The sequence below is a fragment of the Coccinella septempunctata genome, chromosome X (genome assembly GCF_907165205.1).
Source record: "Coccinella septempunctata chromosome X, icCocSept1.1, whole genome shotgun sequence".
Classification (NCBI taxonomy): domain Eukaryota; kingdom Metazoa; phylum Arthropoda; class Insecta; order Coleoptera; family Coccinellidae; genus Coccinella; species Coccinella septempunctata.
Window position 1 is genome coordinate 1,969,976 of NC_058198.1, and position 15,606 is coordinate 1,985,581.

General features: G+C 35.5%; 5 long non-coding RNA genes across 7 annotated transcripts; all 5 read left to right on the forward strand.

The window, feature by feature from the left end:
• Nucleotides 1-709: 709 nt before the first annotated feature.
• LOC123322184 lies at nucleotides 710-2,274 on the forward strand. Its single transcript, XR_006539070.1, has 3 exons — nucleotides 710-764; nucleotides 864-2,163; nucleotides 2,222-2,274. It is a non-coding gene; the product is annotated as an uncharacterized LOC123322184 (long non-coding RNA).
• Nucleotides 2,275-5,278: 3,004 nt separating this feature from the next.
• LOC123322183 lies at nucleotides 5,279-6,294 on the forward strand. Its single transcript, XR_006539069.1, has 3 exons — nucleotides 5,279-5,336; nucleotides 5,799-5,891; nucleotides 5,992-6,294. It is a non-coding gene; the product is annotated as an uncharacterized LOC123322183 (long non-coding RNA).
• Nucleotides 6,295-7,635: 1,341 nt separating this feature from the next.
• Nucleotides 7,636-8,638, forward strand: LOC123322182. The gene is made up of 3 exons (XR_006539068.1): nucleotides 7,636-7,698; nucleotides 8,161-8,253; nucleotides 8,354-8,638. It is a non-coding gene; the product is annotated as an uncharacterized LOC123322182 (long non-coding RNA).
• Nucleotides 8,639-9,997: 1,359 nt separating this feature from the next.
• On the forward strand, nucleotides 9,998-11,018 carry LOC123321642. Its single transcript, XR_006538899.1, has 3 exons — nucleotides 9,998-10,060; nucleotides 10,523-10,615; nucleotides 10,716-11,018. It is a non-coding gene; the product is annotated as an uncharacterized LOC123321642 (long non-coding RNA).
• A 978-nt stretch (nucleotides 11,019-11,996) lies between these two features.
• On the forward strand, nucleotides 11,997-15,258 carry LOC123322108. Of its 3 annotated transcripts, none has more exons than XR_006539044.1 (5): nucleotides 11,997-12,015; nucleotides 12,885-12,977; nucleotides 13,078-14,368; nucleotides 14,830-14,922; nucleotides 15,023-15,258. It is a non-coding gene; the product is annotated as an uncharacterized LOC123322108 (long non-coding RNA). The 3 variants fall into 3 exon arrangements; XR_006539043.1 differs by lacking the exon at nucleotides 11,997-12,015 and adding an exon at nucleotides 12,360-12,422; XR_006539045.1 differs by lacking the exon at nucleotides 11,997-12,015 and adding an exon at nucleotides 12,765-12,826.
• Nucleotides 15,259-15,606: the final 348 nt, after the last annotated feature.

The window sequence follows — 15,606 nt, forward strand, 5'->3', positions numbered from 1 at the left end:
TTATGATTTTTCGGACTCCTTGCGAATGATTATCCTCCTAATCTTTACCCTTCTTTTTTTTTCAGTGGAGTAACAAACCATCCAGAGAACAGAAAATAATCATTTAGTTTTCATAAGAAAGTTAATGAATCAGATAATTCGAATCAAACCATTTCACTCTTAGAACTGGCAATATAATGAGATGATGCACCTGTCAGCACCTTCAACAGGTAAATTCTTATCAATTTCACTGTTGAATATCTTTTCTTGAACTTTAACTTCTTACAGCATGACAGAAGTTGGTGGCAAAAGTCTAAACAACATAAGTTATAAGTAGCAGCAGTTGACTTGGATTTCCGTGATTATCAGTATCGAGATGGTTTTCTTATACTCGGTGAGTATTGGTGTGATACCACTTCTTCGAGATTATGATTTTTCGGACTCCTTGCGAATGATTTTCCTCCTAATCTTTACCCTTCTTTTTTTTCAGTGGAGTAACAAACCATCTAGAGAACAGAAGATAATCATTTATTTTTCATATGAAAGTTAATGAATCAGATAATTCGAATCAAACCATTTCACTCTCAGAACTGGCAATATAATGAGATGATGCACCTGTCAGCACCTACAACAGGTAAATTCTTATCAATTTCACTGTTGAATATTTTTTCTTGAACTTTAACTTCTTACAGCATGACAGAAGTTGGTGGCAAAAGTCTAAAAAACATAAGTTATAAGGAGTAGCAGTAGAATTGAATTCCCGTATTGATCAGAATCGAGACTCGGTGAGTATTGGTGTGATACCACTTCTTCGAGATTATGATTCATGCGGAATCCTCCGAATGATTATCCTCCCAATCTTTACCCTTCTCTTTTTTTTTCAGATTCTTGATTGAAGTGTAGTGAGTGTAGTGTTTCCTGGGACTTCGCTGTCAGCATTTATGGAATGACGGAAAGGTCTTAGAGCACAGTCTTGTCCTTTGTGGACAGGGCTGCTAAGGGATCTCCTGGAAGTCATTCCCAACTTTAGCCATCGATGGACCAGGAGCGTAAAAGCAAAATGTAAAGGTCAAAGTGAGTCGTTTCGATTTATCAGCTGGCACTGATGATAATCGTGATGAATTCCGTGGGAAACGCAAAAGTTTGTGAAGTAACTTATGTCGATAGAATTTTGGAGGGTTAGTTTGCGACGTGGGTCATTATTTTCGGGGTGATTCCTGGGGAAATTTTTTCTAAATTCCTTCAAGTACAAATTTTCTTCATTCACGACACTAGGTATCTTCTCATCTTTTCGATATACTTCTGATAGTCCTTCAGTAGCGGTCCAATTATTTAAATCGAAGTACAATATTTTGTGGAGTAACTTTATGTCGATAGAATTCTGGAGGATTTGTTTGCGAAGTGGGTCATTATTTTCGGGAAAATTCCTGGGGAAATTCCTTCGAAATGACCATGTCATCTTTGAAGAATTTTCTTGTAGTGCTTTCCTCAGAATGAATGAACCTTCAAGAACACATTTTCTATATTCACGACACTAAGTATCTTCTCATCTTATCGATATACTTCTGATAGTCCTTTAGTAGCGGTATAATTATTTCAATGGAAATGCAATATTTTGTGGAACAACTTTATGTCGATAGAATTCTGGAGGGTTTGATTGCGAAGTGGGTCATTATTTTTGGGATGATTCCTAGGAAAATTCCTACGAAATGATCAACTCATCTTCGAGGAATTTTCTCTTGATGCTCTCCTTAGAATCAATGACTCTTCAAGATCAGATTCAACAAATTTGCGACTAAAGTTTTTTCTCATCTTATTGATTCATTTCTTAGCGTAATTCCGTTTCGACTAAATTATTATTTCGTCGCGATATAAGTGTTGAGTGTACAAAAAAGGTAAAGAAAGTAGGTACAAGACAAGATAATAAGTATATTCGATAATGTCATATATTTTATATCATTCGAAATTGAATTTTGATATACGTTACTGACAAAATGGGTAGTATTGAAGATTCAATACGTAAATATTTAACGCAGTAACGTATTATCTGAAGAACAGAAGATAATCATTTATTTTTCAGTAGAAAGTTAATGGATCAGATAGTTTGTCTCGAAAGATTTTGTCCTCAGAACTGAATATATAATTAGATACTGCACCTGTCACTCCTGTCAGCACCTACAACAGGTAAATTCTTATCAATTTCACTGTTGAATATCTTTTCTTGAACTTTAACTTCTTACAGCATGACAGAAGTTGGTGGCAAAAGTCTAAACAACATAAGTTATAAGTAGCAGCAGTTGACTTGGATTTCCGTGATTATCAGCATCGAGAATGGTTTTCTTATACTCGGTGAGTATTGGTGTGATACCACTTCTTCGAGATTATGATTTATGCGGACTCCTTGCGAATGATTATCCACCTAATCTTTACCCTTCTTTTTTTTCAGTGGAGTAACAAACCATCCAGAGAACAGAAAATAATCATTTAGTTTTCATAAGAAAGTTAATGAATCAGATAATTCGAATCAAACCATTTCACTCTTAGAACTGGCAATATAATGAGATGATGCACCTGTCAGCACCTACAACAGGTAAATACTTATCAATTTCACTGTTGAATATTTCTTCTTGAACTTTAACTTCTTACAGCATGACAGAAGTTGGTGGCAAAAGTCTAAACAACATAAGTTATAAGTAGCAGCAGTTGAATTGGATTTCCGTGATTATCAGCATCGAGAATGGTTTTCTTATACTCGGTGAGTATTGGTGTGATACCACTTCTTCGAGATTATGATTTTTCGGACTCCTTGCGAATGATTATCCTCCTAATCTTTACCCTTCTTTTTTTTTCAGTGGAGTAACAAACCATCCAGAGAACAGAAAATAATCATTTAGTTTTCATAAGAAAGTTAATGAATCAGATAATTCGAATCAAACCATTTCACTCTTAGAACTGGCAATATAATGAAATGATGCACCTGTCAGCACCTTCAACAGGTAAATTCTTATCAATTTCACTGTTGAATATCTTTTCTTGAACTTTAACTTCTTACAGCATGACAGAAGTTGGTGGCAAAAGTCTAAACAACATAAGTTATAAGTAGCAGCAGTTGACTTGGATTTCCGTGATTATCAGTATCGAGATGGTTTTCTTATACTCGGTGAGTATTGGTGTGATACCACTTCTTCGAGATTATGATTTTTCGGACTCCTTGCGAATGATTTTCCTCCTAATCTTTACCCTTCTTTTTTTTCAGTGGAGTAACAAACCATCTAGAGAACAGAAGATAATCATTTATTTTTCATATGAAAGTTAATGAATCAGATAATTCGAATCAAACCATTTCACTCTCAGAACTGGCAATATAATGAGATGATGCACCTGTCAGCACCTACAACAGGTAAATTCTTATCAATTTCACTGTTGAATATTTTTTCTTGAACTTTAACTTCTTACAGCATGACAGAAGTTGGTGGCAAAAGTCTAAAAAACATAAGTTATAAGGAGTAGCAGTAGACTTGAATTCCCGTATTGATCAGAATTGAGACTCGGTGAGTATTGGTGTGATACCACTTCTTCGAGATTATGATTCATGCGGAATCCTCCGAATGATTATCCTCCCAATCTTTACCCTTCTCTTTTTTTTTTCAGATTCTTGATTGAAGTGTAGTGAGTGTAGTGTTTCCTGGGACTTCGCTGTCAGCATTTATGGAATGACGGAAAGGTCTTAGAGCACAGTCTTGTCCTTTGTGGACAGGGCTGCTAAGGGATCTCCTGGAAGTCATTCCCAACTTTAGCCATCGATGGACCAGGAGCGTAAAAGCAAAATGTAAAGGTCAAAGTGAGTCGTTTCGATTTATCAGCTGGCACTGATGATAATCGTGATGAATTCCGTGGGAAACGCAAAAGTTTGTGAAGTAACTTATGTCGATAGAATTTTGGAGGGTTAGTTTGCGACGTGGGTCATTATTTTCGGGGGGATTCCTGGGGAAATTTTTTCTAAATTCCTTCAAGTACAAATTTTCTTCATTCACGACACTAGGTATCTTCTCATCTTTTCGATATACTTCTGATAGTCCTTCAGTAGCGGTCCAATTATTTAAATCGAAGTACAATATTTTGTGGAGTAACTTTATGTCGAAAGAATTCTGGAGGATTTGTTTGCGAAGTGGGTCATTATTTTCGGGAAAATTCCTGGGGAAATTCCTTCGAAATGAGCATGTCATCTTTGAAGAATTTTCTTGTAGTGCTTTCCTCAGAATGAATGAACCTTCAAGAACACATTTTCTATATTCACGACACTAAGTATCTTCTCATCTTATCGATATACTTCTGATAGTCCTTTAGTAGCGGTATAATTATTTCAATGGAAATGCAATATTTTGTGGAACAACTTTATGTCGATAGAATTCTGGAGGGTTTGATTGCGAAGTGGGTCATTATTTTTGGGATGATTCCTAGGAAAATTCCTACGAAATGATCAACTCATCTTCGAGGAATTTTCTCTTGATGCTCTCCTTAGAATCAATGACTCTTCAAGATCAGATTCAACAAATTTGCGACTAAAGTTTTTTCTCATCTTATTGATTCATTTCTTAGCGTAATTCCGTTTCGACTAAATTATTATTTCGTCGCGATATAAGTGTTGAGTGTACAAAAAAGGTAAAGAAAGTAGGTACAAGACAAGATAATAAGTATATTCGATAATGTCATATATTTTATATCATTCGAAATTGAATTTTGATATACGTTACTGACAAAATGGGTAGTATTGAAGATTCAATACGTAAATATTTAACGCAGTAACGTATTATCTGAAGAACAGAAGATAATCATTTATTTTTCAGTAGAAAGTTAATGGATCAGATAGTTTGTCTCGAAAGATTTTGTCCTCAGAACTGAATATATAATTAGATACTGCACCTGTCACTCCTGTCAGCACCTACAACAGGTAAATTCTTATCAATTTCACTGTTGAATATCTTTTCTTGAACTTTAACTTCTTACAGCATGACAGAAGTTGGTGGCAAAAGTCTAAACAACATAAGTTATAAGTAGCAGCAGTTGACTTGGATTTCCGTGATTATCAGCATCGAGAATGATTTTCTTATACTCGGTGAGTATTGGTGTGATACCACTTCTTCGAGATTATGATTTATGCGGACTCCTTGCGAATGATTATCCACCTAATCTTTACCCTTCTTTTTTTTCAGTGGAGTAACAAACCATCCAGAGAACAGAAAATAATCATTTAGTTTTCATAAGAAAGTTAATGAATCAGATAATTCGAATCAAACCATTTCACTCTTAGAACTGGCAATATAATGAGATGATGCACCTGTCAGCACCTACAACAGGTAAATTCTTATCAATTTCACTGTTGAATATTTTTTCTTGAACTTTAACTTCTTACAGCATGACAGAAGTTGGTGGCAAAAGTCTAAACAACATAAGTTATAAGTAGCAGCAGTTGACTTGGATTTCCGTGATTATCAGTATCGAGATGGTTTTCTTATACTCGGTGAGTATTGGTGTGATACCACTTCTTCGAGATTATGATTTTTCGGACTCCTTGCGAATGATTATCCTCCTAATCTTTACCCTTCTTTTTTTTCAGTGGAGTAATAAACCATCTAGAGAACAGAAGATAATCATTTATTTTTCATATGAAAGTTAATGAATCAGATAATTCGAATCAAACCATTTCACTCTCAGAACTGGTAATATAATGAGATGATGCACCTGTCAGCACCTACAACAGGTAAATTCTTATCAATTTCACTGTTGAATATTTTTTCTTGAACTTTAACTTCTTACAGCATGACAGAAGTTGGTGGCAAAAGTCTAAACAACATTCGTTATAAGGAGTAGCAGTAGACTTGAATTCCCGTATTGATCAGAATCGAGACTCGGTGAGTATTGGTGTGATACCACTTCTTCGAGATTATGATTCATGCGGAATCCTTGCGAATGATTATCCTCCCAATCTTAACCCTTCTCTTTTTTTTTCAGATTCTTGATTGAAGTGTAGTGAGTGTAGTGTTTCCTGGGACTTCGCTGTCAGCATTTATGGAATGACGGAAAGGTCTTAGAGCACAGTCTTGTCCTTTGTGGACAGGGCTGCTAAGGGATCTCCTGGAAGTCATTCCCAACTTTAGCCATCGATGGACCAGGAGCGTAAAAGCAAAATGTAAAGGTCAAAGTGAGTCGTTTCGATTTATCAGCTGGCACTGATGATAATCGTGATGAATTCCGTGGGAAACGCAAAAGTTTGTGAAGTAACTTATGTCGATAGAATTTTGGAGGGTTAGTTTGCGACGTGGGTCATTATTTTCGGGGCGATTCCTGGGGAAATTTTTTCTAAATTCCTTCAAGTACAAATTTTCTTCATTCACGACACTAGGTATCTTCTCATCTTTTCGATATACTTCTGATAGTCCTTCAGTAGCGGTCCAATTATTTAAATCGAAGTACAATATTTTGTGGAGTAACTTTATGTCGATAGAATTCTGGAGGATTTGTTTGCGAAGTGGGTCATTATTTTCGGGAAAATTCCTGGGGAAATTCCTTCGAAATGACCATGTCATCTTTGAAGAATTTTCTTGTAGTGCTTTCCTCAGAATGAATGAACCTTCAAGAACACATTTTCTATATTCACGACACTAAGTATCTTCTCATCTTATCGATATACTTCTGATAGTCCTTTAGTAGCGGTATAATTATTTCAATGGAAATGCAATATTTTGTGGAACAACTTTATGTCGATAGAATTCTGGAGGGTTTGATTGCGAAGTGGGTCATTATTTTTGGGATGATTCCTAGGAAAATTCCTACGAAATGATCAACTCATCTTCGAGGAATTTTCTCTTGATGCTCTCCTTAGAATCAATGACTCTTCAAGATCAGATTCAACAAATTTGCGACTAAAGTTTTTTCTCATCTTATTGATTCATTTCTTAGCGTAATTCCGTTTCGACTAAATTATTATTTCGTCGCGATATAAGTGTTGAGTGTACAAAAAAGGTAAAGAAAGTAGGTACAAGACAAGATAATAAGTATATTCGATAATGTCATATATTTTATATCATTCGAAATTGAATTTTGATATACGTTACTGACAAAATGGGTAGTATTGAAGATTCAATACGTAAATATTTAACGCAGTAACGTATTATCTGAAGAACAGAAGATAATCATTTATTTTTCAGTAGAAAGTTAATGGATCAGATAGTTTGTCTCGAAAGATTTTGTCCTCAGAACTGAATATATAATTAGATACTGCACCTGTCACTCCTGTCAGCACCTACAACAGGTAAATTCTTATCAATTTCACTGTTGAATATCTTTTCTTGAACTTTAACTTCTTACAGCATGACAGAAGTTGGTGGCAAAAGTCTGAACAACATAAGTTATAAGTAGCAGCAGTTGACTTGGATTTCCGTGATTATCAGCATCGAGAATGATTTTCTTATACTCGGTGAGTATTGGTGTGATACCACTTCTTCGAGATTATGATTTATGCGGACTCCTTGCGAATGATTATCCACCTAATCTTTACCCTTCTTTTTTTTTCAGTGGAGTAACAAACCATCCAGAGAACAGAAAATAATCATTTAGTTTTCATAAGAAAGTTAATGAATCAGATAATTCGAATCAAACCATTTCACTCTTAGAACTGGCAATATAATGAGATGATGCACCTGTCAGCACCTACAACAGGTAAATTCTTATCAATTTCACTGTTGAATATTTTTTCTTGAACTTTAACTTCTTACAGCATGACAGAAGTTGGTGGCAAAAGTCTAAACAACATAAGTTATAAGTAGCAGCAGTTGACTTGGATTTCCGTGATTATCAGTATCGAGATGGTTTTCTTATACTCGGTGAGTATTGGTGTGATACCACTTCTTCGAGATTATGATTTTTCGGACTCCTTGCGAATGATTATCCTCCTAATCTTTACCCTTCTTTTTTTTCAGTGGAGTAACAAACCATCTAGAGAACAGAAGATAATCATTTATTTTTCATATGAAAGTTAATGAATCAGATAATTCGAATCAAACCATTTCACTCTCAGAACTGGTAATATAATGAGATGATGCACCTGTCAGCACCTACAACAGGTAAATTCTTATCAATTTCACTGTTGAATATTTTTTCTTGAACTTTAACTTCTTACAGCATGACAGAAGTTGGTGGCAAAAGTCTAAACAACATTCGTTATAAGGAGTAGCAGTAGACTTGAATTCCCGTATTGATCAGAATCGAGACTCGGTGAGTATTGGTGTGATACCACTTCTTCGAGATTATGATTCATGCGGAATCCTCCGAATGATTATCCTCCCAATCTTTACCCTTCTCTTTTTTTTTTCAGATTCTTGATTGAAGTGTAGTGAGTGTAGTGTTTCCTGGGACTTCGCTGTCAGCATTTATGGAATGACGGAAAGGTCTTAGAGCACAGTCTTGTCCTTTGTGGACAGGGCTGCTAAGGGATCTCCTGGAAGTCATTCCCAACTTTAGCCATCGATGGACCAGGAGCGTAAAAGCAAAATGTAAAGGTCAAAGTGAGTCGTTTCGATTTATCAGCTGGCACTGATGATAATCGTGATGAATTCCGTGGGAAACGCAAAAGTTTGTGAAGTAACTTATGTCGATAGAATTTTGGAGGGTTAGTTTGCGACGTGGGTCATTATTTTCGGGGGGATTCCTGGGGAAATTTTTTCTAAATTCCTTCAAGTACAAATTTTCTTCATTCACGACACTAGGTATCTTCTCATCTTTTCGATATACTTCTGATAGTCCTTCAGTAGCGGTCCAATTATTTAAATCGAAGTACAATATTTTGTGGAGTAACTTTATGTCGAAAGAATTCTGGAGGATTTGTTTGCGAAGTGGGTCATTATTTTCGGGAAAATTCCTGGGGAAATTCCTTCGAAATGAGCATGTCATCTTTGAAGAATTTTCTTGTAGTGCTTTCCTCAGAATGAATGAACCTTCAAGAACACATTTTCTATATTCACGACACTAAGTATCTTCTCATCTTATCGATATACTTCTGATAGTCCTTTAGTAGCGGTATAATTATTTCAATGGAAATGCAATATTTTGTGGAACAACTTTATGTCGATAGAATTCTGGAGGGTTTGATTGCGAAGTGGGTCATTATTTTTGGGATGATTCCTAGGAAAATTCCTACGAAATGATCAACTCATCTTCGAGGAATTTTCTCTTGATGCTCTCCTTAGAATCAATGACTCTTCAAGATCAGATTCAACAAATTTGCGACTAAAGTTTTTTCTCATCTTATTGATTCATTTCTTAGCGTAATTCCGTTTCGACTAAATTATTATTTCGTCGCGATATAAGTGTTGAGTGTACAAAAAAGGTAAAGAAAGTAGGTACAAGACAAGATAATAAGTATATTCGATAATGTCATATATTTTATATCATTCGAAATTGAATTTTGATATACGTTACTGACAAAATGGGTAGTATTGAAGATTCAATACGTAAATATTTAACGCAGTAACGTATTATCTGAAGAACAGAAGATAATCATTTATTTTTCAGTAGAAAGTTAATGGATCAGATAGTTTGTCTCGAAAGATTTTGTCCTCAGAACTGAATATATAATTAGATACTGCACCTGTCACTCCTGTCAGCACCTACAACAGGTAAATTCTTATCAATTTCACTGTTGAATATCTTTTCTTGAACTTTAACTTCTTACAGCATGACAGAAGTTGGTGGCAAAAGTCTAAACAACATAAGTTATAAGTAGCAGCAGTTGACTTGGATTTCCGTGATTATCAGCATCGAGAATGATTTTCTTATACTCGGTGAGTATTGGTGTGATACCACTTCTTCGAGATTATGATTTATGCGGACTCCTTGCGAATGATTATCCACCTAATCTTTACCCTTCTTTTTTTTTCAGTGGAGTAACAAACCATCCAGAGAACAGAAAATAATCATTTAGTTTTCATAAGAAAGTTAATGAATCAGATAATTCGAATCAAACCATTTCACTCTTAGAACTGGCAATATAATGAGATGATGCACCTGTCAGCACCTACAACAGGTAAATTCTTATCAATTTCACTGTTGAATATTTTTTCTTGAACTTTAACTTCTTACAGCATGACAGAAGTTGGTGGCAAAAGTCTAAACAACATAAGTTATAAGTAGCAGCAGTTGACTTGGATTTCCGTGATTATCAGTATCGAGATGGTTTTCTTATACTCGGTGAGTATTGGTGTGATACCACTTCTTCGAGATTATGATTTTTCGGACTCCTTGCGAATGATTATCCTCCTAATCTTTACCCTTCTTTTTTTTCAGTGGAGTAACAAACCATCTAGAGAACAGAAGATAATCATTTATTTTTCATATGAAAGTTAATGAATCAGATAATTCGAATCAAACCATTTCACTCTCAGAACTGGTAATATAATGAGATGATGCACCTGTTAGCACCTACAACAGGTAAATTCTTATCAATTTCACTGTTGAATATTTTTTCTTGAACTTTAACTTCTTACAGCATGACAGAAGTTGGTGGCAAAAGTCTAAACAACATTCGTTATAAGGAGTAGCAGTAGACTTGAATTCCCGTATTGATCAGAATCGAGACTCGGTGAGTATTGGTGTGATACCACTTCTTCGAGATTATGATTCATGCGGAATCCTTGCGAATGATTATCCTCCCAATCTTAACCCTTCTCTTTTTTTTTCAGATTCTTGATTGAAGTGTAGTGAGTGTAGTGTTTCCTGGGACTTCGCTGTCAGCATTTATGGAATGACGGAAAGGTCTTAGAGCACAGTCTTGTCCTTTGTGGACAGGGCTGCTAAGGGATCTCCTGGAAGTCATTCCCAACTTTAGCCATCGATGGACCAGGAGCGTAAAAGCAAAATGTAAAGGTCAAAGTGAGTCGTTTCGATTTATCAGCTGGCACTGATGATAATCGTGATGAATTCCGTGGGAAACGCAAAAGTTTGTGAAGTAACTTATGTCGATAGAATTTTGGAGGGTTAGTTTGCGACGTGGGTCATTATTTTCGGGGCGATTCCTGGGGAAATTTTTTCTAAATTCCTTCAAGTACAAATTTTCTTCATTCACGACACTAGGTATCTTCTCATCTTTTCGATATACTTCTGATAGTCCTTCAGTAGCGGTCCAATTATTTAAATCGAAGTACAATATTTTGTGGAGTAACTTTATGTCGATAGAATTCTGGAGGATTTGTTTGCGAAGTGGGTCATTATTTTCGGGAAAATTCCTGGGGAAATTCCTTCGAAATGACCATGTCATCTTTGAAGAATTTTCTTGTAGTGCTTTCCTCAGAATGAATGAACCTTCAAGAACACATTTTCTATATTCACGACACTAAGTATCTTCTCATCTTATCGATATACTTCTGATAGTCCTTTAGTAGCGGTATAATTATTTCAATGGAAATGCAATATTTTGTGGAACAACTTTATGTCGATAGAATTCTGGAGGGTTTGATTGCGAAGTGGGTCATTATTTTTGGGATGATTCCTAGGAAAATTCCTACGAAATGATCAACTCATCTTCGAGGAATTTTCTCTTGATGCTCTCCTTAGAATCAATGACTCTTCAAGATCAGATTCAACAAATTTGCGACTAAAGTTTTTTCTCATCTTATTGATTCATTTCTTAGCGTAATTCCGTTTCGACTAAATTATTATTTCGTCGCGATATAAGTGTTGAGTGTACAAAAAAGGTAAAGAAAGTAGGTACAAGACAAGATAATAAGTATATTCGATAATGTCATATATTTTATATCATTCGAAATTGAATTTTGATATACGTTACTGACAAAATGGGTAGTATTGAAGATTCAATACGTAAATATTTAACGCAGTAACGTATTATCTGAAGAACAGAAGATAATCATTTATTTTTCAGTAGAAAGTTAATGGATCAGATAGTTTGTCTCGGAAGATTTTGTCCTCAGAACTGAATATATAATTAGATACTGCACCTGTCACTCCTGTCAGCACCTACAACAGGTAAATTCTTATCAATTTCACTGTTGAATATCTTTTCTTGAACTTTAACTTCTTACAGCATGACAGAAGTTGGTGGCAAAAGTCTAAACAACATAAGTTATAAGTAGCAGCAGTTGACTTGGATTTCCGTGATTATCAGCATCGAGAATGATTTTCTTATACTCGGTGAGTATTGGTGTGATACCACTTCTTCGAGATTATGATTTATGCGGACTCCTTGCGAATGATTATCCACCTAATCTTTACCCTTCTTTTTTTTTCAGTGGAGTAACAAACCATCCAGAGAACAGAAAATAATCATTTAGTTTTCATAAGAAAGTTAATGAATCAGATAATTCGAATCAAACCATTTCACTCTTAGAACTGGCAATATAATGAGATGATGCACCTGTCAGCACCTACAACAGGTAAATTCTTATCAATTTCACTGTTGAATATTTTTTCTTGAACTTTAACTTCTTACAGCATGACAGAAGTTGGTGGCAAAAGTCTAAACAACATAAGTTATAAGTAGCAGCAGTTGACTTGGATTTCCGTGATTATCAGTATCGAGATGGTTTTCTTATACTCGGTGAGTATTGGTGTGATACCACTTCTTCGAGATTATGATTTTTCGGACTCCTTGCGAATGATTATCCTCCTAATCTTTACCCTTCTTTTTTTTCAGTGGAGTAACAAACCATCTAGAGAACAGAAGATAATCATTTATTTTTCATATGAAAGTTAATGAATCAGATAATTCGAATCAAACCATTTCACTCTCAGAACTGGTAATATAATGAGATGATGCACCTGTCAGCACCTACAACAGGTAAATTCTTATCAATTTCACTGTTGAATATTTTTTCTTGAACTTTAACTTCTTACAGCATGACAGAAGTTGGTGGCAAAAGTCTAAACAACATTCGTTATAAGGAGTAGCAGTAGACTTGAATTCCCGTATTGATCAGAATCGAGACTCGGTGAGTATTGGTGTGATACCACTTCTTCGAGATTATGATTCATGCGGAATCCTCCGAATGATTATCCTCCCAATCTTTACCCTTCTCTTTTTTTTTTCAGATTCTTGATTGAAGTGTAGTGAGTGTAGTGTTTCCTGGGACTTCGCTGTCAGCATTTATGGAATGACGGAAAGGTCTTAGAGCACAGTCTTGTCCTTTGTGGACAGGGCTGCTAAGGGATCTCCTGGAAGTCATTCCCAACTTTAGCCATCGATGGACCAGGAGCGTAAAAGCAAAATGTAAAGGTCAAAGTGAGTCGTTTCGATTTATCAGCTGGCACTGATGATAATCGTGATGAATTCCGTGGGAAACGCAAAAGTTTGTGAAGTAACTTATGTCGATAGAATTTTGGAGGGTTAGTTTGCGACGTGGGTCATTATTTTCGGGGTGATTCCTGGGGAAATTTTTTCTAAATTCCTTCAAGTACAAATTTTCTTCATTCACGACACTAGGTATCTTCTCATCTTTTCGATATACTTCTGATAGTCCTTCAGTAGCGGTCCAATTATTTAAATCGAAGTACAATATTTTGTGGAGTAACTTTATGTCGATAGAATTCTGGAGGATTTGTTTGCGAAGTGGGTCATTATTTTCGGGAAAATTCCTGGGGAAATTCCTTCGAAATGACCATGTCATCTTTGAAGAATTTTCTTGTAGTGCTTTCCTCAGAATGAACGAACCTTCAAGAACACATTTTCTATATTCACGACACTAAGTATCTTCTCATCTTATCGATATACTTCTGATAGTCCTTTAGTAGCGGTATAATTATTTCAATGGAAATGCAATATTTTGTGGAACAACTTTATGTCGATAGAATTCTGGAGGGTTTGATTGCGAAGTGGGTCATTATTTTTGGGATGATTCCTAGGAAAATTCCTACGAAATGATCAACTCATCTTCGAGGAATTTTCTCTTGATGCTCTCCTTAGAATCAATGACTCTTCAAGATCAGATTCAACAAATTTGCGACTAAAGTTTTTTCTCATCTTATTGATTCATTTCTTAGCGTAATTCCGTTTCGACTAAATTATTATTTCGTCGCGATATAAGTGTTGAGTGTACAAAAAAGGTAAAGAAAGTAGGTACAAGACAAGATAATAAGTATATTCGATAATGTCATATATTTTATATCATTCGAAATTGAATTTTGATATACGTTACTGACAAAATGGGTAGTATTGAAGATTCAATACGTAAATATTTAACGCAGTAACGTATTATCTGAAGAACAGAAGATAATCATTTATTTTTCAGTAGAAAGTTAATGGATCAGATAGTTTGTCTCGAAAGATTTTGTCCTCAGAACTGAATATATAATTAGATACTGCACCTGTCAGCACCTACAACAGGTAAATTCTTATCAATTTCACTGTTGAATATTTTTTCTTGAACTTTAACTTCTTACAGCATGACAGAAGTTGGTGGCAAAAGTCTAAACAACATAAGTTATAAGTAGCAGCAGTTGACTTGGATTTCCGTGATTATCAGTATCGAGATGGTTTTCTTATACTCGGTGAGTATTGGTGTGATACCACTTCTTCGAGATTATGATTTTTCGGACTCCTTGCGAATGATTATCCTCCTAATCTTTACCCTTCTTTTTTTCAGTGGAGTAACAAACCATCTAGAGAACAGAAGATAATCATTTATTTTTCATATGAAAGTTGATGAATCAGATAATTCGAATCAAACCATTTCACTCTCAGAACTGGTAATATAATGAGATGATGCACCTGTCAGCACTTACAACAGGTAAATTCTTATCAATTTCACTGTTGAATATTTTTTCTTGAACTTTAACTTCTTACAGCATGACAGAAGTTGGTGGCAAAAGTCTAAACAACATAAGTTATAAGGAGTAGCAGTAGACTTGAATTCCCGTATTGATCAGAATCGAGACTCGGTGAGTATTGGTGTGATACTACTTCTTCGAGATTATGATTCATGCGGAATCCTTGCGAATGATTATCCTCCCAATCTTTACCCTTCTCTTTTTTTTTCAGATTCTTGATTGAAGTGTAGTGAGTGTAGTGTTTCCTGGGACTTCGCTGTCAGCATTTATGGAATGACGGAAAGGTCTTAGAGCACAGTCTTGTCCTTTGTGGACAGGGCTGCTAAGGGATCTCCTGGAAGTCATTCCCAACTTTAGCCATCGATGGACCAGGAGCGTAAAAGCAAAATGTAAAGGTTCAAAGTGAGTCGTTTCGATTTATCAGCTGGCACTGATGATAATCGTAATGAATACCGTGGGAAACGCAAAAGTTTGTGAAGTAACTTATGTCGATAGAATTTTGGAGGGTTAGTTTGCGACGTGGGTCATTATTTTCGGGGTGATTCCTGGGGAAATTTTTTCTAAATTCCTTCAAGTACAAATTTTCTTCATTCACGACACTAGGTATCTTCTCATCTTTTCGATATACTTCTGATAGTCCTTCAGTAGCGGTCCAATTATTTAAATCGAAGTACAATATTTTGTGGAGTAACTTTATGTCGATAGAATTCTGGAGGATTTGTTTGCGAAGTGGGTCATTATTTTCGGGAAAATTCCTGGGGAAATTCCTTCGAAATGACCATGTCACCTTTGAAG